General features: G+C 40.2%; 1 protein-coding gene across 3 annotated transcripts in view; it reads left to right on the top strand.

The window, feature by feature from the left end:
- The first annotated feature begins 277 nt into the window (after positions 1 to 277).
- The window catches only part of FRYL (FRY like transcription coactivator), a 276,010-nt gene continuing 251,395 nt past the window's right edge, over positions 278 to 24,892 (top strand). The window contains exon 1 of one of the 3 annotated variants that reach the window (XM_063663636.1): positions 278 to 462. The gene's annotated coding sequence lies outside the window, so the exon portion shown is untranslated. The remainder of the gene's footprint in view (positions 463 to 24,892) is intronic. The other 2 variants (XM_063663634.1, XM_054486860.1) reach the window with 2 other exon arrangements.

Raw genomic sequence — 24,892 nt, 5'->3', positions numbered from 1 at the left:
AGTTCGCTTTCCGGAGGCGGGAGGGTGAGCCTTGACTGCCAGGGCTCCAAAGCAACGTTAGAGGCGAGGGCAGAGAATGATTAGAGGGAGGACCAACCCGGGAAAAGGGGCGGGGAGAAGGTGGGAGCAACTTTGAGCGGCGGCTGGCCAGGCCAGTGGAGGGCGAGGACTGCTGTTCCTGTTGTAGTGTTTCTCGCCAATCAGGAAGGCCAGGGGGTGGGCGGGGCAGGGAAGGGGTGGGAACAGCTCGCAGCACAGCCGGGCGGCCGTCGGGCTCTGGGAGAGAGCGAGAGAGAAATCCGGTTAAAATCAGAGTCGGAGGGAGGTTTAACCATAGATCGGTTCCGATCGGATTATTCCTTAAAGGGGACGCGCCATTGTCAAGAGAACGGAGCCAGGGGCCCGAGGGCGGGGACCGGCGGCGCTGGAGGAGCGAGGCAGCTGTACTAGGACTGGGGACGGGTAGGTGTTGACTGAGGAAAGGCGCTTCATTTCACTTTCTCTTCCAGCTCCGGGGCAGGCGCCGGCATGTCCGCCGCCGGCAGCCCAGCCTGGGCGGGAGACGAGGTCGTCGGCCCTCGCCAGCTGTTCTGCCTGGTGGGCGCCGAGGGAAGGCGGTCCAGGATGGCTGGCAAGCGGCGCGGCCCGGGCCGGCGCTCGTAACGGACACCAAACCGCGGCGCAACCCCAGCCTCAACCGAAAGCCCGCCCGAGCTCCGGCGGTTCCGCGGGGAGCGCCGCGCGCCCGTCTCTCCCGCACGTCCCTCCAGCACGTCCCCTTCCCCTCCCGTGCCTGGCTCTTCTCGCGCGCGCCCGGGTACCCCTCGCGCGCCGCCTTCTCGCGCGTCCTGCTCTGGTCGCGCGCCGCCTCGCCACCGACTCGCGGGAGCCGCCCCGCGGGAAGGAAGGCGGCGGCAGAGGTGGAGGAAGACCGGCGACCACGGCTCCGCCGCCCCGGCTGGGAAGGGAGGGCGGAGGAGCAAACAACGCGGCGGCTGGCGGGCCCCGGCGGGCAGGGCTGGCGGGGACCGGCGGAGCGCGCCAGCCCAAGCGGGCATTGTCCGCCTTTTCCCTTGCTCTGGTCTCTCCGCCCACTGCTCGCGGCCCTGGGGAGGGGTGCGGGCGCTGTGCCCGCGCAGCCCCGGGCCGTTGGCGCACCCCGGGACCCGGAGCCTTCCGGAGCCGGGCCAGCCCTGCGGACACCGCGGCCACCGCCCGCGAGCTGACTCGGTCTGTAGAGTGCCTGCTGCTCTCAGCCTCGGCACCGGGCAGGGTGCCTGGGCGCTGAGCTCTTCTTTGCAACTTTTCTTTGCCGTTTGATGGAAGTTGTTGCTTCCGGGCGGCAGGTTCTTTGGGCATAGCCTGGTTTCCTGCGTTCTGGAGAGGCTGGTTTCTAGGGCGAAATGATTGATTGCTGCCGGTCTTTCCTGCCATCCTAGTTTAGTTCCTCGCCACCTAAAATCGCATTTTTGTGGATTTGCAATGATATGGGAGCATTAATCTTTCCTAGGCCAAGATTTGAAAAGAAAAAGAAAAGGGGGTGGGGGTTAGGGTGTGTGCTGGTGAGGAGCAAGAGTTCTTAGTAGAGCTAAATTTGCCCTTACCTTTGAACTGCGGAAAATATTACCTCGATTCACTGGCTGGGGTTCTTTTGGAAGGGTAAGGGAAAAAAGACACAGCAAGACAGGTTGCCAGGGTCTATTGGATTGAGGGGGAAAGAGGGTTTTGATGGAAATAAAATTGGTTTTATAAAATGCTGTGCTGCCTAGGAGATATCGTCTGTAAAGTTGATTCTGCTACTGAATTTATAGGCATTATAATTAGTACCAACAGCTTTTACTATTGATAAAACTAGTATAAGACTTCTTTTCATCTTGAGCATTATCACTCTGCTTAATCTGTCGGTACTTGCTGAGGAAATCAGAGATAGCACATTCCTTGTTAGAGGCCTTAGTGAAGAATGTTTTCATAAGCATTCATTTTTGACAGTTTCTTCTTGTGCAATACTTTGTAGAGTACTTGCATGTGCAAGTTACAACCGTATAAACAAAGTAGGAGTGGGTGTGTTATTCTTTGGTCTTTTTTCTGCTACTCATTATCAAAAATAGCATTCCATCGTGTTTTTTCTTCCACTCTGAATTATTTTGTAAAATTAGTTCTCTAAAAGAGGGAATTCTGTTGGAACATGTGACCCAGTTTTGTTTTGTTTTTTTTATTAAAGCAGTCCAACTTTTTAAAGTGTTCATCGATTAATTTACTGTCTAGTAACTTCCGAGTGGTATGGAACATTGTAAATTCACAGGCTCAGCAGTAACAATAGAGAAACTACTTGGGAAATTGGAAGCCAATATCAGATAATGTTTGAAAGAAAAATATATTTTTCTCACAGAATTTAGGAAATGAAGACACACAAAAACAAATTCTTTGGGTTCAAATGATCCTCCCACCCCAGGCTCTGTAGTAGCCGGGACTACAGGTGGGCATGACTGCGCCTAGCTGAAATTTTTATTTTTTGTAGAGATGGTGGTCTCACTTTTTAATTTTTCGTATAGAGGGCTGGTCTCCAACTCCTGGCCTCAAGCAATCCTTCTGCTTTGGCCTCTCAAAGTGCTGGGATTACAGGCTGAGCCACCATGCTTGGCCGTTTGTAGTAATCTTCATGGTATCTGGCATTGTTTCACCTAATATTCCTTCTTTTCTGTTTTTAAATGTCTGTCTTTGTTTACTTACCAATTTATTTAAACAATAAAAGAATTTCTTAACTTTTAGAAGAGCACATATAAATAAAACATTCAGATTATCTTTGAAATATCTAGACTGTATTTCCTGAAAAAGACTTTTTCCTCATTTGTGCTTTCTACATTGTTTTAAACATATTGTTTTATATGCACACATTTCTTGAGTTATGAACTGTTTCTTGAGATCCTTGGGAGCTAGAATTATCCTCCATTTCTGTTCAGATTCACTGTATCACCTCGGACCTTTTTAGTACCCAATAAATGTATTATTAGGTCTTTGTGACAGAGAAAGATAATGTCCCGTAAAGGCCGCTTGAGTTATTTAATTTTTTAAATAAACACCTTTCTGAACATTTTATACTAAAGGCCAGCAATTGGCTTACTGTTGGGGGAAGATATGTCAATCTAGAGATTCTTTGTTCTATGTACAAAATTGTGATTTGTTTATAATATCTGTTCCACAGACATCTTTTGTGTTGGTGAACACATTGTCACAATTATTCAGAACTAGGTTTTATGTGTCAATAACGTCTGTTGAGTATACTTTTATTTAAAGGGTATTATATAAAGTAGAAACCGATGACAGAGTATTTATGGAGATAAAGTAGAACTGGATGACAGTCTTGCTCTCAATAGTTTCTTTTTTTTTTTTAAAATTAGACCCAGAGCCAGCAAATCAGATGTATACAGTTTAATGAGAAGGTGCAAAATTACGATTCTTAGGAAAAGGACAGTGGGTATGTCAGTGCAGTAACAAGTACAAAGTAACAGTGACACAGGATTCATGTAATTGAAATGATTGAAGTGGACAAGTTTTCATGGCTTTAGCAGATTTTAGAAAATATATTTTTAAATACATTTTTTAATAAAGTAGTTTTGGGGGTAGACTGGGTATATGTTCTCTACTAGAGCTATTTTTATGTATAAAATATTTTGGGGCGACAGAGTATGTGCTCTGAATTTCAACTATTGTTACATAGTGACAGGGATCATCCATCTGGCCCTGCTCAGATGTCACCTTGTCTGCAAGCTCTTCCCTCTGTTCTCCTAATCCCAGGTGATTGTTCTTTGTTTTTGCTCCTGTAAAATCTTCTTACGGTACAAGCCACGGTCTGACTTACAGTATGGCTATGTGTATATTTCTTTTATTAGATTGTGGAGTTTGCTAAAATTAACAGAAGTTAGAGCCCTTTCATTTTTACTGTGGCCTAAAGTACTTGGGCAGTTTTAATAGCCCACCAGTATTCTAGAAAATCACTTACTGTAAAGAAGTTTAAATTTAGTTTTATTTGGGGGAAAGTGTGTATTTATGTTTAAAGGAGAAAAAGTTTTTCCTTATCAAAGTTTCACATGCTTGTTGTAAAATATTAATATGAAAGAAATGCGTAATTTCAAAATTAAAAGTGGCTGGGCATGGTGGCTCATGCCTGTAATCCCAGCACTTTGGGAGGCTGAGGCAGGAAGATGGCTTGAGCCCAGGAGTTAAAGAGCAGTATGGGCAACAAAGGGAGACTCTGACTCTATTAAAAAAAAAAAAAAAAAAGAAAAAGAAAGGAAAAGTGTCACATAACACTGCTCCTATCACATTGTAACATTGTTAATGGTTGTTTATTCTTTCAGGTTTTTTTTTCCTTTTTTTCTTTTCCTTTTTTTTTAACCTCTGTATAGGACTGTCTTAAACTGTCTCTCATGCTTGCAAATTTTAGTTAGTAAATTACGTTTACTGGGCGTGGAGAAAACTAATCATTTTTTATATACTTATCTTTAAAAATAATTTCTCCAGGCCTGGTAATTCTGGTTCCTTTTACCTTTTCTTAGGATACAAAGCTGCCACTAGTATGTTTGTGTTCAAAATGTAGACTTCGTACTCTGTGCAAAAATTGATCAAAACCTGTGTGCCTGAACAGTTTATCTGCCTTTACCCCAGAATATTTTTGGAGTACACACTTTAATTTCTTCTTCTTTCTTGATTCTTCTTCTTCTTCTCCTCGAGAGAGGATTAAAAATTGCTTTGAGACTCCCAGCGGGCACTCCTCATAGTAGCCCAAGGAGAAATGTAGATTTGTTCATGGTGGAATCACTCAAACGTTAAGTTGCTAATTATAAAAAGGGGGCTACAGTTTAGGCTGGTGAAGTAGGTGAGAAGAGCCTGTTGTTCCACGTGCTTCTTTAAGCTACCCCAGAGGGCAGAAAGGGTTTCCAAAGGATCCTAAATAGAAAACCCAGCTGTAAGCAGCCAGGCGGCCTAATCAGCTGAAAAAAAATCTTTCATTTAGCAGACTTTTGAGAACTGCATCTATAGTGTGTACCATGCTAGGCATTGAGGGTAAGATTAAGTTTGTATCTGTCACAAGTTATTAGCTCCTCTGAGCAGGAACCTTAAATAGACCAGTGCAGAGTGGAACATGTGGATTAAAGGTAGCTTAGATGAAGTGCACCCTTTGGTGAACTTATTATTCACTCATTTGTTTATTGTTCTGCATAGCCTCTTCCAAAATAGCCTAGCACACAAACGTGGTCTTCCACAGGAGGTGGGTTAGGTCCATGGAACCTCTTGAATTAAACTTGTTAACTTAGAATTGTTTTTTGGGATTGCAAATACTGCTGTTCCTGTGGGGCAAAATATTTCTGAAATTCTGCAAACGTAGTTGTGTCTTTCCTTATACTTTACAGGTATCATGCATTTCAAAGAATATCATTATGAGACTACATTGGTATCCTAGCAAATAACTCATATTTTGCTGACATAGTAGTAATACATTCTTTTAAGCTCAAAATGCTGTAATAAATAGATGTCTTTACCAGGATTTGTGCTTTTTGTTATGAAAAATATTATTTTGAAAAATCATTGGCTGGATGTGGTGGCTCACGCCTGTAATCCCAGCACTCGGAGACCGAGGTGGGCAGATCACTGAGGATATGAGTTCGAGACCAGCCTGTCCAACATAGTGAAACCCTGTCTCTATTTAAAATACAAAAAAATTAGCTGGGTGTGGTGGCACATGCCTGTAGTCCCAGGTACTCTGGAGTCTGAGGCAAGAGAATCGCTTGAACCCAGGAGGCGGAAGTTGCAGTGAGCCAAGATCACGCCACTGTGCTCCAGCCTAGGTGACAGGGCAAGAGTCCGTCTCCAAAAAAAAAAAAAAAAATGATTTGTATTAAAATTCAGTGTGAAATATTTTTAACTTTGACAAAATAGATCCCCCTACCACCCTCTTTTTCCCATTCAGTCTTTATGTTTGTGGGGGAAAGATTGGAGTGTTAAGAAAGGGACCATGTAACACTGTCAGTGATGGAGTCAACTGGGCCAGGAATAATATCTGACAGAGGGGTAGTAGGTCCTGTGGAATTTGACCATAATGCAGCAGTTTTGATTTGTTAAGTTTTGTGAAGAGTTAAAATTTTAAAGTGACAGCTTTTTTGAAATGTAATTCATCTGCCATATAATTTACCTATTAAAAATGTACAATTCAGTGGTTTTTATTCTATTTCAGAGTTGTGTACCATAACCTCAATTAATTTTAGAACTTTTTCATCCCATCCCCACCCCATCCCCAGCCCTAGGCAACCACTGATCTATATTCTTTGTTTATATATTTGCCTATTTTGGACATTCTATATAAATAAAAAATAACATTTTATTAAATGTACATTCCTGTGTAACTTGATCCCTCTCAATGTGTGTAAGTACTGTGAATAGATTCAAGTACATCATTCTTTGATGTGGGTAGCTCCAAGTTTAGAAAGGTACTTATTTATGTATTTATTTGATACAGAGTCTCACTCTGTTACCCAGGCTGGAGTGCAGTGGCGCAGTCACAGCTCACTGTAGCCTCCACCAGCTGGGCTCAAGTGATCCTTTCACCTCAGCCCCCTGAGTAGCTGTAACCACAGGCATGTGCCACCACACCCAGCTGTTTTTTGTAGAAAGAGGATCTTGCCATGTTGCCTAGGCTGATATTGAACTCCTAGGCAAGCTGTCCGCCTGCCTTGGCCTCCCAAAGTGCTGGGATTACAGGTGTGAGCCACCGTAGAAAGGTTTTAAGAGAAAATTTAACCCATCGTTATTCTACCCAAGCCTGGAGAATAATAGGAATTTTTTTTTTCCCCTATGAAAATCATTAGACTCATTCTGGTAACACTTCCTTATACTAACATAATCATTTGATGACTCTTTTCAGGTAAACAATTTAGGTTTCGAGTTCTGCAGACTGGACTCAAATAAAGGGCAATACTTTAAAGGAAGTTAAAAGTACTTAGTTCTAATCGTTGATGAATGCGATGTGACATTTGCCCCTTACTGGTTAAAAAAATAGTGCTTCGTAGATTGATCATGATGGATTTGCATTACTCTTGCATGTTGCTAGTGACTTGGTAGACCCTTAATAAGTGCTTATTGACTGGCTGATCACTATGATCACAGATATTTTCATCAGCTCTACTAGTCTTTATCTTGCATCTTACAATAATAATAGCTAAATCTGTTGACTACTTCCTAAGTAGTGTGATAAGTAATTTATATGTACCATCTTTTAAGGTAGGAGGATGCAGTTTACATTTTGAGAATTTTCTGTAGTTGTCTCTGTTGATTATACTTTTACAGGCTTCTGATCATTTCTTTGTCTTTTTAAGACTATTTTGAGTGACTATTTTTGATCAAACGTAAGACACTTTGATGCTGGTGCTTCCTTGATCTTTCCAGGAGGAATCAACTGAACGTTTTCACCAACTACATCCTGCTGTTGGATGACAGTAGTTGTAAGATACACCTCTATTTCAGCATCCATACTTCAGAAAGGTTAAAAGTGTTGTTGTTGTTAAAAGCATCTAAAAGTTGATGAAAAAGGAACATTAGTTTGTTTACTTACTGCAGTGCAGCCTTGCTTTTTAGGATATAAACCACTCATGTGTTCTTTGTTGCCTGAATGGATTTCAGTGTAATATATTCCACTTCTCAGAATTCTTGTTTTGTTCTGTTTTTTTTTTTTTTTTTTTTTTTGGTAGGTCTCTTCATTTCAGGGTAAGCTTCAGATGTGATTTAATTTAGTTCAATAGTAAAGAATGCTGGAAAGATAATTTGTAATTTTATTTTTCCATTTTAAAACTTAAGATGGGTTATGCCATCTATAATACTGGTTAAAAATATTAGTTTGGTGGACGTGCATCTTAATAAATGTACATTCCTATGTAACTTGATCCCTCTCAATGTGTATAAATACTATGAGTAGATTCAAGTACATCATCCCTTGATGTATGTAGATCCAACTTTAGAAAGGTATTTATTTTTTTGACAGAGTCTTGCTCTGTTGCCCAGGCTGGAGTGCAGTGGTGCAATCACGGCTCACTGTTGCCTTCACCAGCAGGTCTCATGTGACTATCAAGTGAATTACTATCAAAAATAGTCATTCAAAATAATCTTAAAAAGACAAAGACTTGCTAGCCTGTAGAAGTATAAAGTATAGTTAATGGAAACAATTACAGAAAATTCTCAAAATATAATCTGCATCCTTCCACCTTAAAAGATGGTACATATACATTATTAATACTTATCACCTTCCTTATTAAGTAGTCAATAGATTTGGTGACATTCGTATGTCTGGGATGTCAGTGAACTCGCAACAATTTATTTGCAAAAGGAACTTTAGCCAATTAGTGTCCTCAGCCAGCAATGTACAGAGAATCATATTTTGTTTGTGTGTTGGTGAAACCATTCCTTTCTAAATCATGTCTGCTTTTGGGGGTTGATTTGCTTATTACTTTATTGTTAACTGTTATCTCTTTGTTTGCTCTCATTATGCCTGCCCATAGTAGTCTCCTCTTTATAATTTGATGTTTTCAGTGTGCTGTGGGAACAGAACCCCATACAGTACTTGCTGAATGGTGGATAAAAATGACAGCATGTTCTTCTGGGTGAGGAACCAGAAGACTTCCTGTGCATGAAGCTTTAGTGCTAGGGACTTGTTTTTTACTGCTTAGAGGACTCGTGCTTTTTTTCTGGTTTTTGACTCTGTTTTGGCTAAGTGATGCTTCTGGATAGCCGAGGATGGTATAACAGGATGGTAGATACTACCTTGTGGATGTTTAACTTCCTCTGAATAATAAATCTCTAAAAATTGTCTTGTTAAGTCTAACTCAAGTGGATGGAGAAGAACTGTTTTTCCTGTTAGAATGACTTGCTAGTCTACTTCTTGTAAGAACCATCAAAACCCTAAGCATGTATACTAGGATACTTAGATGTACTGGTATATTGTTTGTTACAATATAATTCAAAGAGCAGATATTAAAAGTCTTAAAGCACTATGAGATTGCTTGTAAAATAGCCAGATGTGTCTGTTACCTAAATATTTTTGTTTAAACTGGATCTTAATCTGTTTTCTTTGAGGTAAAATTATCTTTATAGATGCATTTTTCTGTATTTGTGTTGATACAATTTAGACCATATCTTGTATGTAATATTCCTGATACTACTGAACCCTTAATGTACTTTCCATAAATACTAGTTACAGTTTGTCATGCATTTTTTCATTGTTTTCACCTTTTCCTGCCTTAGAGTTAATGTTTTTGGAGCTAGAATGTCCTTAGGAATGATACAGTAGAATTTCTGCATTTTATAGATGAGAATGAGATTGTGACTTGTTTAGAATTGTTCTTTTTCTGCAGGTATAGATTTGAAAGGAAATAACAAAAAACAAACAAAAAAAGAACTGTGCTTTGATTCTTAGTTTAGTATTTTTCCTGTTCTAACATTTTTCGTGTTCTAATGTTCTTCCCAAGGTAAAAGTTTTAAGGGATGGATAGTAGCTTGGAATTTTGTAGCGTCTGTAATAGAAGTCTGCAAAAATTTTATTTCAGCAGTATAAAAAATTGAGTCTTCATTCCCAATATGTGTATGCTTATTTATTGTAAACTATATACTATAAATTATGTTCATAATAAGACATTAACCCGGGCGTGGTGGCTCACACCTGTAATTCCAGCACTTTGGGAGGCTGAGGCGAGCAGATCACCTGAGGTTGGGAGTTCGAGACCAGCTCGACCAACATGGAGAAACCCCATCTCTACTAAAAATACAAAATTAGCCAGGTGTAGTAGTGCATGCCTGTAATCCCAGCTACTCAGGAGGCTGAGGCAGGAGAATCTCTTGAACCTGGGAGGAGGAGGTTGCGGTGAGCCGAGATTGCGCCATTGCACTCCAGACTGGGCAACAAGAGCGAAACTCTGTCTCAAAAAAAAAAAAAAAAAGACAATTAAAAAAAATGTGATAAGGATGAAAAACATTTTCAAATAATTTAAAATATATTAGTTCCATGTTTGTGATCCTACTTAAAATATTAGTAATTTGTAAATTAAGAAAAACGTGATTGAATGTCATCACTTAAACTTTTTTTTTTTTTAATTTTGAAGTATTTATAGACTCATGGGAAGTTGTGAGAATAGTACAGGGAGTCCTGTGTCACCTTCATTCAGCTTCTCCCAGTTGTAACATCTTACATAAGATAACATATTAATAACCTTAACTAGGAAACTGATACAATGTTGTTAATATTCAGATTTCATGTTTTTTAATGTGTTCATTTATATGTATATGCGTGTGTACAGTTCTATGCAATTTGATAAAATTTTTGTAGATGCCTTTATATGTGTATGTACAGGTAGATTTGTCTAACTGCCACCACCACAGTCAAGATATAGAACTGTCCCACCACTGCCAAGAAACTCCCTCGTGAAGCTCAAGGTTCCCCCCACCTCCTTTTCCGTATTTACTGGCAGCCACTAATTCTCTTTTCACTCTGTCATTTTGAGAATGTCTCATAAATGGAATCGTACTGTATGTAACCTTTTGCGATTGACTTTTTCACTTAGTATAAAGTCCTAGAAAACCATCCAACCTGTCTCACGCTATAGCTTATTTCTTCTTATTGCTGAGTAGTATTTATTGTATGAACGTAGCAGAGTACATAGTTTAACTCTTCACCCACTGAAGAATATAAGAGCTATTTCCAGGTTTTGGCTGTTAACTAAAAAGCTGCTGGGAATATTTATGTACAGTTTTTAGGTTTTCATTTCTCTGGGATAAATGACCAAGAGTGCAATTACTGGGTCATACTGTAAGTGTATGTTTAGTTTTATAAGAAACTACCAGACTGTTTTCCAAAGTGGCTGTATGTTTTCACCAGCAATATATGGAAAGTTCCATTTCATCCATATGAAAGTTTCTCTATGTCCTCTCCAACATTTCGTATTATCATTATTTTATATTTTAACTGTTCTAATAGTATTGTATTGATAATGTTATGGTTTTAATATGCCTTTCCCTAAATTAACTGTTTCCCTAAGGGGCAAATGGGATTGTTTTTTATTGTAGAGTTTTCAGGATTCTTTATATATTCTAGATAGAAGTTCTTTGCCAGTTATGTGGTAGGTAAACATTTTCTCTGCATCTGAAGCTTGTCTTTTTATCCTCTTAATAGATTTTTCATAGAACAGAACGTTTGCATTTTCATATAGTCCATCTGTTATTTATTTTTTTTGAGACAGGGTCTCATTCTGTTACTCAGGCTGGAGTGCAGTGGTGCAATCATGGTTCACTGCAACCTCTACCACCTGTCAAGTGATCCTCCCATCTCAGCCTCCAGAGTAGCTGAGACTACAGGCCTGCACCACCACCATGCCCAGCTAATTTTATTTTTGTTTTTGTTTTTGTGTTTGGTAGAGACAGGGCCTCGCTGTGTTGTCCAGGCTGGTCTTGAACTCCTGGCCTCAAGCAGTCTTCCTGCCTCAGCCTCGCAAAGTGTTGGGATTACAGGCGTGAGCCACTGTGCCAAGCCATATCATGCATTTAATCAATTTTTTTTGTTCTATGAATTGTACCTTTTTTTTTTTTTTGAGACAGGGTCTCGCTGTGTCACCCAGGCTGGAGTGCAATGGCACGCTCAACCTCTGCCTCCTGGGTTCAAGTGATTCTCCTGCCCCAGCCTTCTGAGTAGCTGGGATTACAGGTGCCCGCCACCACACCCAGCTACTTTTTGTATTTTTAGAAGAAACAGGGTTTCACCATGTTGGTCAGGCTAGTCTCAAACTCCTGACTTTGTAATCCGCCTGCCTCGGCCTTCCAGAGTGCTGGGATTACAGGCGTGAGCTACTGCAACCGGCTGAATTGTACTTTCTCTGTCAAGTCTATGGACTCTTCACCCAGTCCTAGGTCCTGAAGATTTTCGCCTCTGTTTTCTTCTGAAAGTTTTATGTTTTACAAAATAATCACTTTTTTACCTTATAATTTTTGATAAAGCACTAATATTGGTAACAGAGCAACTGCCAGTGCTACCATTTTTGTTTTGTTTGCTTGTATTTTGATTTATTAATATTATGCTTAATCTGTCCTTCTTTGTAAAAATCTTTTAAGAATCCATTTGTCCGTTTATGAGTGCTATCACAATTCAGATGAGATCTGCAAATCTACTTAGTTGGGCACCTGTAAGCTGCAGTGTGTTGCAGTATGCTGGAAGGGAGCAAATGAGAGGACATCACAAGCCATCCCTCAGGGTGTGCAACTGCCACCTTTCCTTTAGGAAACCTTTACGTACTGTATTCAGTGTCAGGAAAAGAAACCCCCCTGAGTATTTTAAGCTAGAAGAGGTTTAATGCAAGGTATTAGGTGCTTACCAAATTATTAGAAGGGCCAAGCAGCAATTTTAGGCTGGACTGCCACATTTGACTCCAAATCAATCAGAGGTTACCCACAAGGGGAGCTCTGAGGGCACCGCTGGGGCTGTGCTGGAATCTAGAGCTTGTGCTGTTGCCGTCCTTGTCTCTGGATACTCTACAGACTGGAGAATGGACCTGCAGCTGCAATCCAGGATTAGGAAGTCGGATGAAGAAGCCTCTGCTGCTGCCACCACTACCACACTGCTTCCCACCACCCAAGATGAGAAAACCCATGCTGTACATTAGGTTTTCAGAACTTACTCATCTTATAAACTGAAAGTTTGTACCCTTTCACCAATATTTCCCCTTTTCTCCCACCCACTGGTTCCGGCAACCACCATTCTACTCTGTTACTCTGAGTTTGGCTTTTTAAAGTTTAGATTCCATTTATTAGTGAGATCATGCAGTATTCGTCTTTCTGTGTTTGATTTATTTCACTTAGCATAATGTCCTCGAGGTTCATCTACGTGGTTGCAAATGGCAGGATGTTCTTTTTTTAAGGCTGAATAATATTCTGTTGTGTGTGTATGTGCATGATATAGTTTGGCTCTGTGTCCCCACCCAAATCTCATGTCGAATTGTAATCCCCAATGTTGGGGGAGGGACTTGGTGGGAGGTGATTGGATCATGGGGTCAGATTTCCCCCTTGCTCTTCTTGTGATAGTGAGCGAGTTCTCAGAAGATCTGGCTGTTGTCCTTTGAAAGTGTGTAGCACATCCCCCTTCCCTCTCTCTTTCCTGCTGGCCATGTGAAGGCGGTGCGTGCTTCCTCTTTACCTTCTGCCATGATTGTAAGTTTCCTAAGGCTTATCCGGAAGCAGAAACCTGTACAGCTTGCAGAATTATAAACCTTAAATATCTCTTCTCTATAAATTACCCAGTCTCAGGTATGTCTTCTAGCAGTGTGAGAACAGACTAATACAGTGGATATATATTTATTATATAATACAATATATATTTTTTATATAATATATATAAAATATATAATATATATTATGTTTTATCCATTCATCTGTTTTTTAACATCAAAATTCATAATTTTAATGAATTGAAAACAATAAATCTATGGAAATCCAGGAATCTACAGAAGAAAATGCTTATTTGACATCATTTAAGGTGACTCTTAAATCACCTCCTTACTTTGAAAACTGGTATTTAAAGGTGTAAAGAATTAAGCCTTTGTACTACTTGGTGAATGCGTTTACAAAAAAAAAAAGAAAAAAGAGTGAAGCCTTTGTTCTGACTTCCTAGCACTGATTATTTTGAGGAATTTTAAATTGTATTGTATGTGATATTGTTTCAGTTGAGTAGGTATATCTTCTTTTGAGATGCATCCTGAGTCTGCTCTTGGTTCCTCCTACTCAGGGCCCCCTGTGACTGGGTGGATCATGGCTCTTTGCCTTGCTGTAGCTGAGAGATCGGAACTGGTTGGAAGTGGGTGATATTGGGAAGGCCAACAGCCTCAGAGCCCGCCTGCATCACATCCCTGCACAAGGGCCTCTGAGTAGGCATCAGGCTGGCCCATTCTGCTTAGTGAAATATACCAGCATGTCCCCAAAAGTCACTGATTCCTGGGGCCTGGCTGTTAAGGAAACAGCTGTCATCTGACCTCTTTTATTTGTGTCTTGAAGAAAGGTAAAAGTCTCAGGAGTGTGGACTCTGACTAGCCCCAGCAGCTTCTCAGGGAACAGAGATTGTAGCCATTGTGTGTAGTTCCTCACAAACCAAACTCACAACAGCACATTATGGCTATTGTGAATAACGCCGCAATGAACGTGGGAGTACACATATCTCTCTGAGATTGTGATATTATTTACTTTGGATATATACCCAGTAGTGAAATTGCTGGATCATTTGGCAGTTATATTTTTAATTTTTTGAGGAACCTCCATACTGTTTTCCAAGATGACTGTACCAATTTACATTCCCACCAGCGTATGCAAGCATTCCCTTTTCTCCACATCCTCACCAACACTTGTTATAGTTTGATACTGGCCATTCTGGATGTGAGATAACTCATTGTGGTTTTGATTTGCATTTCCCTGATGTTTAGTGATATTGAACACCTTTTTATATACCTATTGGCCTGTTTGTATGTCTTCCTTTGGAAAAATACCTATTCTGTACCTTGCTCATTTTTAAATTGGGCTTTTTTACTGTTGTTATTGAGTTGTATGAATTCCTTATATATTCTGAAAATTAACCTCTTTTTGGATATATGGTCTATAAGTATTTTCTCCCATTTTGTAGGTCATCTTTTCATTTTGTTGTTTCCTTAGTTGTGCAGAAACTTGTTAGTTTGACATAGTCCCACTTGTTTTGGTTTGTTGCCTTTGCTTTTGGTGTCAAATCCAAAAAAAAATCATTGCCAAGACTAATGTCATGGAGCTTTCCCCCTATGCTTTTTCTAGTAGTTTTATGGTTTCAGGTCTTATGTTTAAGTCTTTAATCCATTTTGAATTGATATATGTGTATGTGTAATATAAGGATCTAATTTCATTCTTCTGCATGTGACTATCCAGTTTTCCCAAACCATTATTGAGGAGACTGTCCTTTCCCCCTTGTAAATTTTTGGCACCTTTGTTGAAAATTAGTTTACTGTATATTTATGGGTTTATTTCTGGGCTCTCTATTTTGTTCTATTGGTCTCTGTCTGTTTTTATGCCGATCCTATACTGCTTTGATTGGTATAGCTTTGTAATGTGGTTCAAAATCAGGAAGTGTGATACCTTCAGTTTTGTTGTTTTTGGTCAAGATTGCTTTAGCATTTGGGGCCCTTTGTAGTTCCATATGAATTTTAGAAATCCTTTTCCTGGCTGGGCATGGTGGCTCACACCTGTAATCCCAGCACTTTGGGAGGCCGAGGTGGGGGATCACTAGGTCAGGAGTTCAAGAGCAGCTTGGCCAACATGATGAAACCCCGTCACTACTAAAAATAGAAAAATCAGCCGGGCATGGTGGTGTGCGCCTGTAATCCCAGCTACTTGGGAAGCTGAGGCAGGAGAATTGCTTGAACCTGGGAGGTGGAGGTTGCAGTGAGCCGAGATGGTGCCACTGCACTCCAGACTGGGCAACAGAGCAAGACTCCATCTCGGGGAAAAAAAAAATCACTTTTCCTATTTCTGTGAAAAATGCCGTTGGAATTTTGATGGGGATTGCCCCAAATCTATAGATTGCTTTGAGTAGTATGGACATTTTTACAAAATAACATTCTTTCAATTCGTGAACATGGGATATTTTTCTATGTAATGGTGTCATCTTCAATTTCTTTCATGTACAACTCTATCCCTTCCTTGTTTAAATTTATTCGTAAGTATTTTATTCTTCTTGATGTTGTTGTAAACAGGATTGTTTTCTTTTACAGATAGTTTATTGTTAGTGTATGGAAATGCAGTTAATGTTTTTTCTTTTTTTGAAACAGGGTCTCGCTTTGTTGTTCAGGCTGTAGCACAGTGGCATGATCATGGCTCACTGGAGCCTTGACCTCCTGGGCTCAAGTGATCCTCCTGTGTCAGCCTCCCACGTAGCTGGGACCACAGGCACACACCATCATACCCGGCTACCCTTTGATTTTTTTGTAGAGACAAGGTCTCACTTTGTTGCACCAGGCTGGTCTTGAACTCTGGACTCAAGCAATCCTCCTGCCTTGACCTCCTAAAGTCCTTGGATTACAGGTGTGAGCCACCGTGCCTTGCTTCAATTAATTTGTGTCTGTTGATTTTGTATCCTGCAACTTAACTGAATTTAATTAATTAATTAATTTATTTATTTATTTATTTTTGAGATGGAGTCTTGCTCTGTCACACAGGCTGGAGTTAAGTGGCGCAATCTCAGCTCACTATAACCTTCGCTTCCTGTGTTCAAGCTATTCTCCTGCCTCAGCCTCCCAAGTAGCTGGGATTACAGGCACCTTCCACCTTGCCTGGCTTAATTTTTATATTTTTAGTAGAGACGGGGTTTCACCATATTGGCCAGGCTGATCTGGAACGCCTCACCTCAGGCGAGCCGCCCGCCTCATACTTCCGAAGTGCTGGGATTACAGGTGTGAGCCACAAAGTCCGACCTGAATTCATTTGTTAGTTTGTTTTTTGTGGAATCTTTAGGGTTTGCTGTATATAAGATTATATAATTTAAAAACAGATACAGTTTTACTTCAGCCTTTCTTGTATGGAGTTCTAGTACATGTCGAGTGGAAGTAGTAAGAGTGGGTACCCTTTTCTTGGCTGATCTTAGAGGAAAACCTTTAAGCTTTTCAGTGTTTAGTATGACCTTTGCTGTGAGCTTGTCATATATGGCCTTAGTAAAGCTCAAATTTTAACTTTAAGATAACAAATACATGTAATCCTCTAGGATTTTCTTTACTCATTGCCTTGATCATCTTACTTTTTAGGGGTACATGTACTCCACTTTGAATTTAATACATTTTGAATGATTAAGTATTAGGAGCATAGGTGTGGTATGACTTTTTTTTTTCCAAGTTTTTTTTTAAGAGACAAGTTCTCACTCTGTCATCCAGGTTGGAGTACAGTAGTATGAACATACCTCACTGCAGCCTTGAACTCCTGGGATCAAGCGATCCTCCTGCCTCAGCCTCCCGAGTAGCTGGGACTGCAGTTGCATATCATCATGTCCAGCTAAGTTTTAAATTTTTTTTGGAGACAGGGTCTTGCCAAGCTGCCCAGCCTGGTCTCAAACTCTTGGCCTCAAGCAGTCCTCCTGCCCCAGCCTCTCAAAGGGCTTGGAATTTTAGGCATGAGCCACCTTGCCTGGCCTCCAGGTATTTAAATTTATCCAAAATCTCTCAATTTCTGAAACCATATCTTTTTTTTTTTTTCTTTTTTTTTTTTTTTTTTTAACAAATCTGTACAAATATAAAATGTTGTTGTCTGGGGAAAGTCATTAAATTCAGTCAGCATAATTCTTTCTTTACTGTTAGGACCTGAGCCTTGTCTCTGTTTAACACCTGCATTTTTCCTAGCTTTCCCTGGAGAATAGTATAAAAAGTTGGGTCTTTTCCTAGAACCATGCTTTTATGCCAGAAGTCATATAGCCAGAGTCATCATTATTTTGATGTATTTTTGTTGAAAATAATTAAAGTTTGATTTGTTTTATTGTATACTTTGGATTTTATTCCTGGATGGAGCAGCTTTTGGCACAAAACTAAAAATGAGACATGCAAAAATCCTTGCAAAGACTGGTTTTATATGGTCTGTGATGGTGATCAATTTAAAATCCAATAAAATAAGTTGTATGAAAAATTTTAGTGTGTGTTCATGTGCATTTTTCCAGTGAGAGGTTTGTGGTTTTCGTCAGATTCTCAGAGCAGGGCCCAGGACACAGGAAAGATTAAAAATGGCTCCTTTAGAGGTATAAGTTACATCAAAGACATTTGCCAATCACCTCAACACCAAAGCTTCTGCCATCTGTCACATACCCTACCCTGATTTCCATCCTGTGTCTGTAACCTTTCCTTAGGGACATTAAAAATATAATTTATTGTTACCTAAGTGTTTAGGAATAGGCCGAGAAGCAACACAAGAGTTCATTATTAGAGGAGAAGAGACACTTGGAAGTCAGTTGTATTACCCCAGTAATCATTTTTTTAAGAAGGATATTAATACATTCACATATGGTTGATGAGATCCTGCAAAACAATAGGCTCTGTGTCAAGATATGTTAAAATGTTCATAATCTCTAAGCCAATATATTACGCTTTGGGGAATGTCTTCATCAGTTCTGGCTGCAATAACGAAGTACCTTAGACTTGATGGGTCATAAACAATAGAAATTAATTTCTCATAGTTCTGGCAGGTGGAAGTCTGAGATCTGCACGCCAGCATGGTTGGATGCTGGTGAGGACCCGCCTCCAGGTTGCAGACTTTGGACTTCTCTGTGCATCCTCACTTGGTGGAAAGAGAGCTAGTTAGCTCTCTTGCCTCTCCTGGGCACTAATCCTATTCATGAGGAATCTACCCTCATAACCTAATTACTTCCTAAAGGCCCCACCTCCTGTCATCACTTTGGGTAGAGATGTAGCCATACGCCTAACAATGGGGATACCTTCTGAGAAATGTGTCCTTAGTGACTTTTGTCATTGTGCGAACATCATAGAATGTACTTACTCAAAACCAAGATGGTACAACCTGCTACACATCTAGGCTGTATGATATAGTCTCTTGCTCCTAGGCTACAAACCTTTACAACATGTTACTGTACTGAACATTGTAGGCAATTGTAACAAATAAGTATTTCTATGTTTAGATACTTACTTGTTTAGATACTTTTCTATGTTTAGATACTTTCTTGTATCTAAACAAAGAAAAGTACAGTAGACATAGGGCATAAAAGATTAAAAAACCTACATAGGGCACTTATGAATGGAGTTTACAGGAGTAGAAGTTGTTCTGGGTGAGTCAGTAAGTGAGTGGTGAAGTGAATCTGAGGGCCTAGGATATTAATGGACACTTTTATATGACTGGCAGTGCAGAGATTTGTTTATATCAGCATTACCTCAGACACATGAGTAGTGCATTGCCTTTGGACATTACTATGGCTACAGTGTCACTAGGCTATAGGAAGTTTTCAGCTTCATTATAATCTTGTGGGACCAATTATAATCAATCGTTGATGTAACATCATTATGCACCCATAATTTTATATAAATATGTTGGATAGTCACATCTGTGTCACCTTTTCATATAATTTTACTCTTGTTTCTTAATATATGGCCTCTTCTCATTCACCAAAGCCTGCATGGAATATAGCATGGTGAAAAGTAGAAATGTAAAATTATTTTTTTCAAACAAAATTATGCACGGATATCTCAAATATAAGGAGACAGAAGGAGAAAGTGGTTTTGGTTGAAGTAGAAAGCAAGAAGATCCTTACTTTTTGTATATTTCCTCTTACTTCAACACACACACACACACACACACACACACACACACACACACAGAGAGAGTGTAATAATAGAGAGTAGTGAGGGTGGCCAGGAGTGGTGGCTCGTGCCTGTAATCCCAGCGCTTTGGGAGGCTGAGGCGGGTGGATCACTTGAGGCCAGGAGTTCTAGACCAGCCTGGTCAACATGGCGAAACCCCTGTCTCTACTAAAAATAAAAAAATTAGCCTGCCATGATTGTGCATGACTGTAGTCCCAGCTACTAGAGAGGCTGAGGCATAAGAATCACTTGAATCCAGGAGGCGGAGGTTGCAATGAGCTGAGATTGCACCATTGCACTCCAGCCTGGGTGACAGAGTGAGAGTCTGTCTCTAAATAAATAAATAAACAAACAAATCTGCAGTTAACATCATACTTAATGATGAATGACAACATTTTCCCTAAGGTCAAGAATAAGACAAGGTTATTCTAAAAGTATTCACCACTGCCCTGGAGGTTCTAGTGCTTGCAATAAGGCAAGGAAAAAACAAAACAAACAAAAAAACACAAGGCATGTGAATTGGAAAAGAAGAAGTAAAACTCTTTATTTGCAGACTATATAATAATGTGTATAGACAACCCTAAGATAAATTCTTCAGAATCTAGAAAAAATGATTAGAACAAGTAAGTGATTTAGCAAGGTCACAGGATTATAAAATCAATGTAAAATGAATTTTATTTCTATATAACAGCAAAGAACAATTAGAATATAAAGTGAAAATTAATACACATGCCGTAATTGGGAGGTTGACGCATGAGAATCTCTTGAACCCAGGAGGCAGAGGGTTGCAGGGAGCTGAGATTGCACTACTGCACTCCAGCCTGGGCCACAGAGCGAGACTCCATCTCAAAAAAAAAAAAAAAAGTGAGGGCTTCAGAAATAGACTGATGAAGGGTGGAGTCCCTGAATCTTGGTTCTATTGTACTTCAGGTCAAGTTATTTAAAGTCTCCAAAAATACTATGGGTAGCCTTAGATTCTACATATATAAAATGAGAAAAAAAATTCCTTTAGAGTTGTGAGGATCAAATAAGATGTAAAGGATGCACATAACATAGTGCTTGTACTAGGCAGAATAGGAGCCCTCCAAAGATGTCCACACCCTAATCCCTAGAACCTGTGCATGTTATGTTCCATGGCAGAAGGAATGAAGGCACCAGGTGGAATTGAAGTTGCTAATCAGCTGACCTTGTAATAGGGGGGTTAGCCTGGATTACTGGCTGGGCCTAATGTCATCACAGGGGTCCTGAAAAGTGGAAGCAGAAGAGTCAGAACCAGCAAGACCAGATGCGGGTTGCTCACACCTGGAATCCCAGCACTTTGGGAGGCCGAGGCAGGAGGATCCTTTGAGCCCAGGAGTTTGAGACCAGCCTGGGCAACACAGTGAGCCCTCATCTTACAAAAATAAATTCAAAAAATCAGGCAGGCATCCCTGAGTGAAGGAAGTGGGGCAGCCTCTAAACTTCTAAAGCCAAGAAAACAGATTCTTAGCTGCTGACATCTTGAATTTAGCTGTGAGACCTGTTTTGGACTTCCGACCTCCAGAACTGTAAGATAATACCTGTGTGCTGTTTAAAGCCACTACATTTGTAGTACATTTTTACAGCAGCAATGGGAAACTGGTGTAGTGCCTACAACATACATATTGGTAGCTAAGTATTTTATTTCTTAACACAACCTGCTAACCTTAACCGTTGTCTGCTACAACACATCTAGTTTTCCTTTTTGAGAGAAAAAGGTGTCCATTTTCTTTTCACTTGAGCCTCAGAAGCCTGTTTCTTTCTTTTTTTTATTATTATACTTTAAGTTCTATGGTACATGTGCACAACATGCGGGTTTGTTACATATGTATACATGTGCCATGTTGGTGTGCCGCACCCATTAACTTGTCATTTACATTAGGTATATCTCCTAAGGCTATTCTCCCCCCCTCCCCCAACGCCATGACAGGCCCTGGTGTGTGATGTTCCCCACCCTGTGTCCAGGTGTTCTCATTGTTCAATTCCCACCTATGTGTGAGAACGTGTGGTGTTTGGTTTTCTGTCCTTGTGATAGTTTGCTGAGAATGATGGTTTCCAGCTTCATCCGTGTCCCTACAAAGGACATGAACTCATCCTTTTTTATGGCTGCATAGTATTCCATGGTGTATATGTGCCACATTTTCTTAATCCAGTCTATCACTAATGGACATTTGGGTTGGTTCCAAGTCTTTGCTATTGTGAATAGTGCCACAATAAACACACATGTTCATGTGTCTTTATAGCCGCTTGATTTATAATCCTTTGGGTATATACCTAGTAATAGGATGGGTGGGTCAAATGGTATTTCTAGTTCTAGATCCTTGAGGAATCGCCACACTGTCTTCCACAATGGTTGAACTAGTTTACAGTCCCACCAACAGTGTAAAAGTGTTCCTGTTTCTCCACATCCTCTCCAGCACCTGTTGTTTCCTGACTTTTTAATGATCGCCATTCGAACTGGTGTGAGATGGTATCTCATTGTGGTTTTGATTTGTATTTCTGTGATGGCCAGTGATGATGCGCATTTTTTCATGTGTCTGTTGGCTGCATAAATGTCTTCTTTTGAGAAGTGTCTGTTCATATCCTTCACCCACTTTTTGATGGGGTTGTTTGATTTTTTCTTGTAAATTTGTTTAAGTTCTTTGTAGATTCTGGATATTAGCCCTTTGTCAGATGGGTAGATTGCAAAAATTTTCTCCCATTCTGTAGGTTGCCTGTTCACTCTGATGGTAGTTTCTTTTGCTGTGCAGAAGCTCTTTAGTTTCATTAGATCCCATTTGTCAATTTTGCCTTTTGTTGCCATTGCTTTTGGTGTTTTAGACATGAAGTCCTTGCCCATGCCTATGTCCTGAGTGGTATTGCCTAGGTTTTCTTCTAGGGTTTTTATGGTTTTAGGTCCAACATGTAAGTCTTTAATCCATCTTGAATTAATTTTTGTATAAGGTGTAAGGAAGGGATCCAGTTTCAGCTTTCTACATATGGCTAGCCAGTTTTCCCAGCACCATTTATTAAATAGGGAATCCTTTCCCCATTTCTTGTTTTTGTCAGGTTTGTCAAAGATCAGATGGTTGTAGATGTGTGGTATTATTTCTAAGGGCTCTGTTCTGTTCCATTGGTCAATATCTCTGTTTTGGGACCAGTACCATGCTGTTTTGGTTACCGTAGCCTTGTAGTATAGTTTGAAATCAGGTAACGTGATACCTCTGGCTTTGTTCTTTTGGCTTAGGATTGTCTTGGCAATGCGGGCTCTTTTTTGGTTCCATATGAACTTTAGTTTTTTCCAATTCTGTGAAGAAAGTCATTGGTAGCTTGATGGGGATGGCATTGAATCTATAAATTACCTTGGGCAGTATGGCCATTTTCACGATATTGATTTTTCCTACCCATGAGCATGGAATGTTCTTCCATTTGTTTGTATCCTCTTTTATTTCATTGAGCAGTGGTTTGTAGTTTTCCTTGAAGAGGTCCTTCACGTCCCTTGTAAGTTGGATTCCTAGGTATTTTATTCTCTTTGAAGCAATTGTGAATGGGAGTTCACTCATGATTTGGTTCTCTGTTTGTCTGTTATTGGTGTATAGGAGTGCTTGTGATTTTTGCACATTGATTTTGTATCCTGAGACTTTGCTGAAGTTGCTTATCAGCTTAAGGAGATTTTGGGCTGAGACAATGGGGTTTTCTAAATATACAGTCATGTCATCTGCAAACAGAGAGAATTTGACTTCCTCTTTTCCTAATTGAATACCCTTTATTTCCTTCTTCTGCCCTGGCCAGAACTTCCAACACTGTGTTGAATAGGAGTGGTGAGAGAGGGCATCCCTGTCTTGTGCCAGTTTTCAAAGGGAATGCAGCAGGCTGTTTCTTTTACATTTTTCTTCAACTCTCATTTTCAGTTCTTTCCTGTTTCTTTTTCTTTCCCACTACCTTGGAATATGCACAGAGCTGCCTTGTCTTGGGGAGTCCTCTGCTTGAGCCTGCTTTCCCTATTAGTCACCACACTACAGTCACCCAGATGAACTAGACAACCTTAAATGTCTTCGGAGGTATCAGATGATTTTTCACCTTAGAGACAGAGTCTCACTCTGTAGCCCAGGCTGGAGTGCAGTGGCGCAATCGTGGCTCACTGTAGCCTCAACCTCCTGGGGTTGAGCAGTCCTCCCACTTCAGCCTCCCAAGTAGCTTGGACTACAGGTGTGTGCCACCACACCTGGGGACTTTTTAAATTTTTTGCAGAGACAAGGTCTTACTGTGTTGCCTAGGCTGGTCTTGAACTAATGAGCTCAAGCAAACTTGCCACCTCCACCTCCCAAAGTGCTGGGATTACAGGCGTGAGCTACTTCTCCTGTCAATTTTAATTCTTTATTGGATTTATTATATTTGATATAAATTACTGTAAGTATTTGAGTGCATGTCTTCTAATAAACACTATGTTGGTTGTGGTAAAGTTAGAAGAGTATGAGAGGAGTCACTTCTCTGAAGGATCCAATTGTAGACAATTAGCAAATTATCAGTTAACAAGCAACAAATACCAAACAGCAGATGGCTTAGTGTCAGAGTGAGTGGCAGAGACAGTAGGTATCACAGAAAGGGCAAAATACAGGTCATTTTAGACTAGAATAATATCTGACAGTATTGTGAGAGTGATTTGAGTGAGCAATGTGCTCTTAAAGGAATTACGGAAATTGGTTTTAATAAAATCTACATTATTGGAAACAAAAGTTTACCAATTAAATTGTATTTTGGGAAACACATGGGGGAGCTTTTTTTTTTTTTTTTTTTTGAGACAAAGTCTTGCTCTGTTGCCTAGGTTGGGGTGTGGTGGTGCAATCTTGGCTCACTGCAGCCTTGACCTCCCAGCTCAACCAATTCTTCCCGCCTCGGCCTCCTGAGCACCTGGAACTACAGGCACGTGCCACCACGCATGGCTAATTTTTCATTTTTTGTAGAGATGAGGTCTCCCTGTGTTGCCTAGGCTGTTTTCAAATTCCTGGGCTCAAGCAATTCTCTTCCCTTGGCCTCCCGAAGTGCTGGGATTTGGTGGCGTGAGCCACCAAACCTGTCCTCTTTTTTTTTTTTAAATTGAATTTTTGATGTTGAGGAAAGACTTGTAGAATTTAAACAAATTATAAACTTAAGTTGCAATAAATTGACACATTTGTCTTGATAGTCTCAAGTAGAATGCATGAGATAATTCCTTGTGTTGCCTTGAGTGATACATACTGTTTTTTTAATTTTAATGTTGGTATAAAAATCTTAGTATGTTTTGAAGCCTAGTATGATCTAATCTAAGGTCATTGTGCTTTATGTACTAAAAACATTGGCTTTGATTACATTTTTAAAGAAAAGTATCACATGCCCTCAATAAAGACAATTATGTTAGGTTAGCCTTGTTTTTAGAGAGGATTATTAGAGTGTGGATCAGGAGAACGTATAAGGTACAGTATAACTGGATTTCAGCTGGAGATTTTGCAACATTTCTCTCTGACAAGGGGGATAAT

Source organism: Pongo pygmaeus, chromosome 3 (genome assembly GCF_028885625.2).
Source record: "Pongo pygmaeus isolate AG05252 chromosome 3, NHGRI_mPonPyg2-v2.0_pri, whole genome shotgun sequence".
Taxonomy (NCBI): domain Eukaryota; kingdom Metazoa; phylum Chordata; class Mammalia; order Primates; family Hominidae; genus Pongo; species Pongo pygmaeus.
This window is presented reverse-complemented; position numbering and strand designations above follow the sequence as displayed.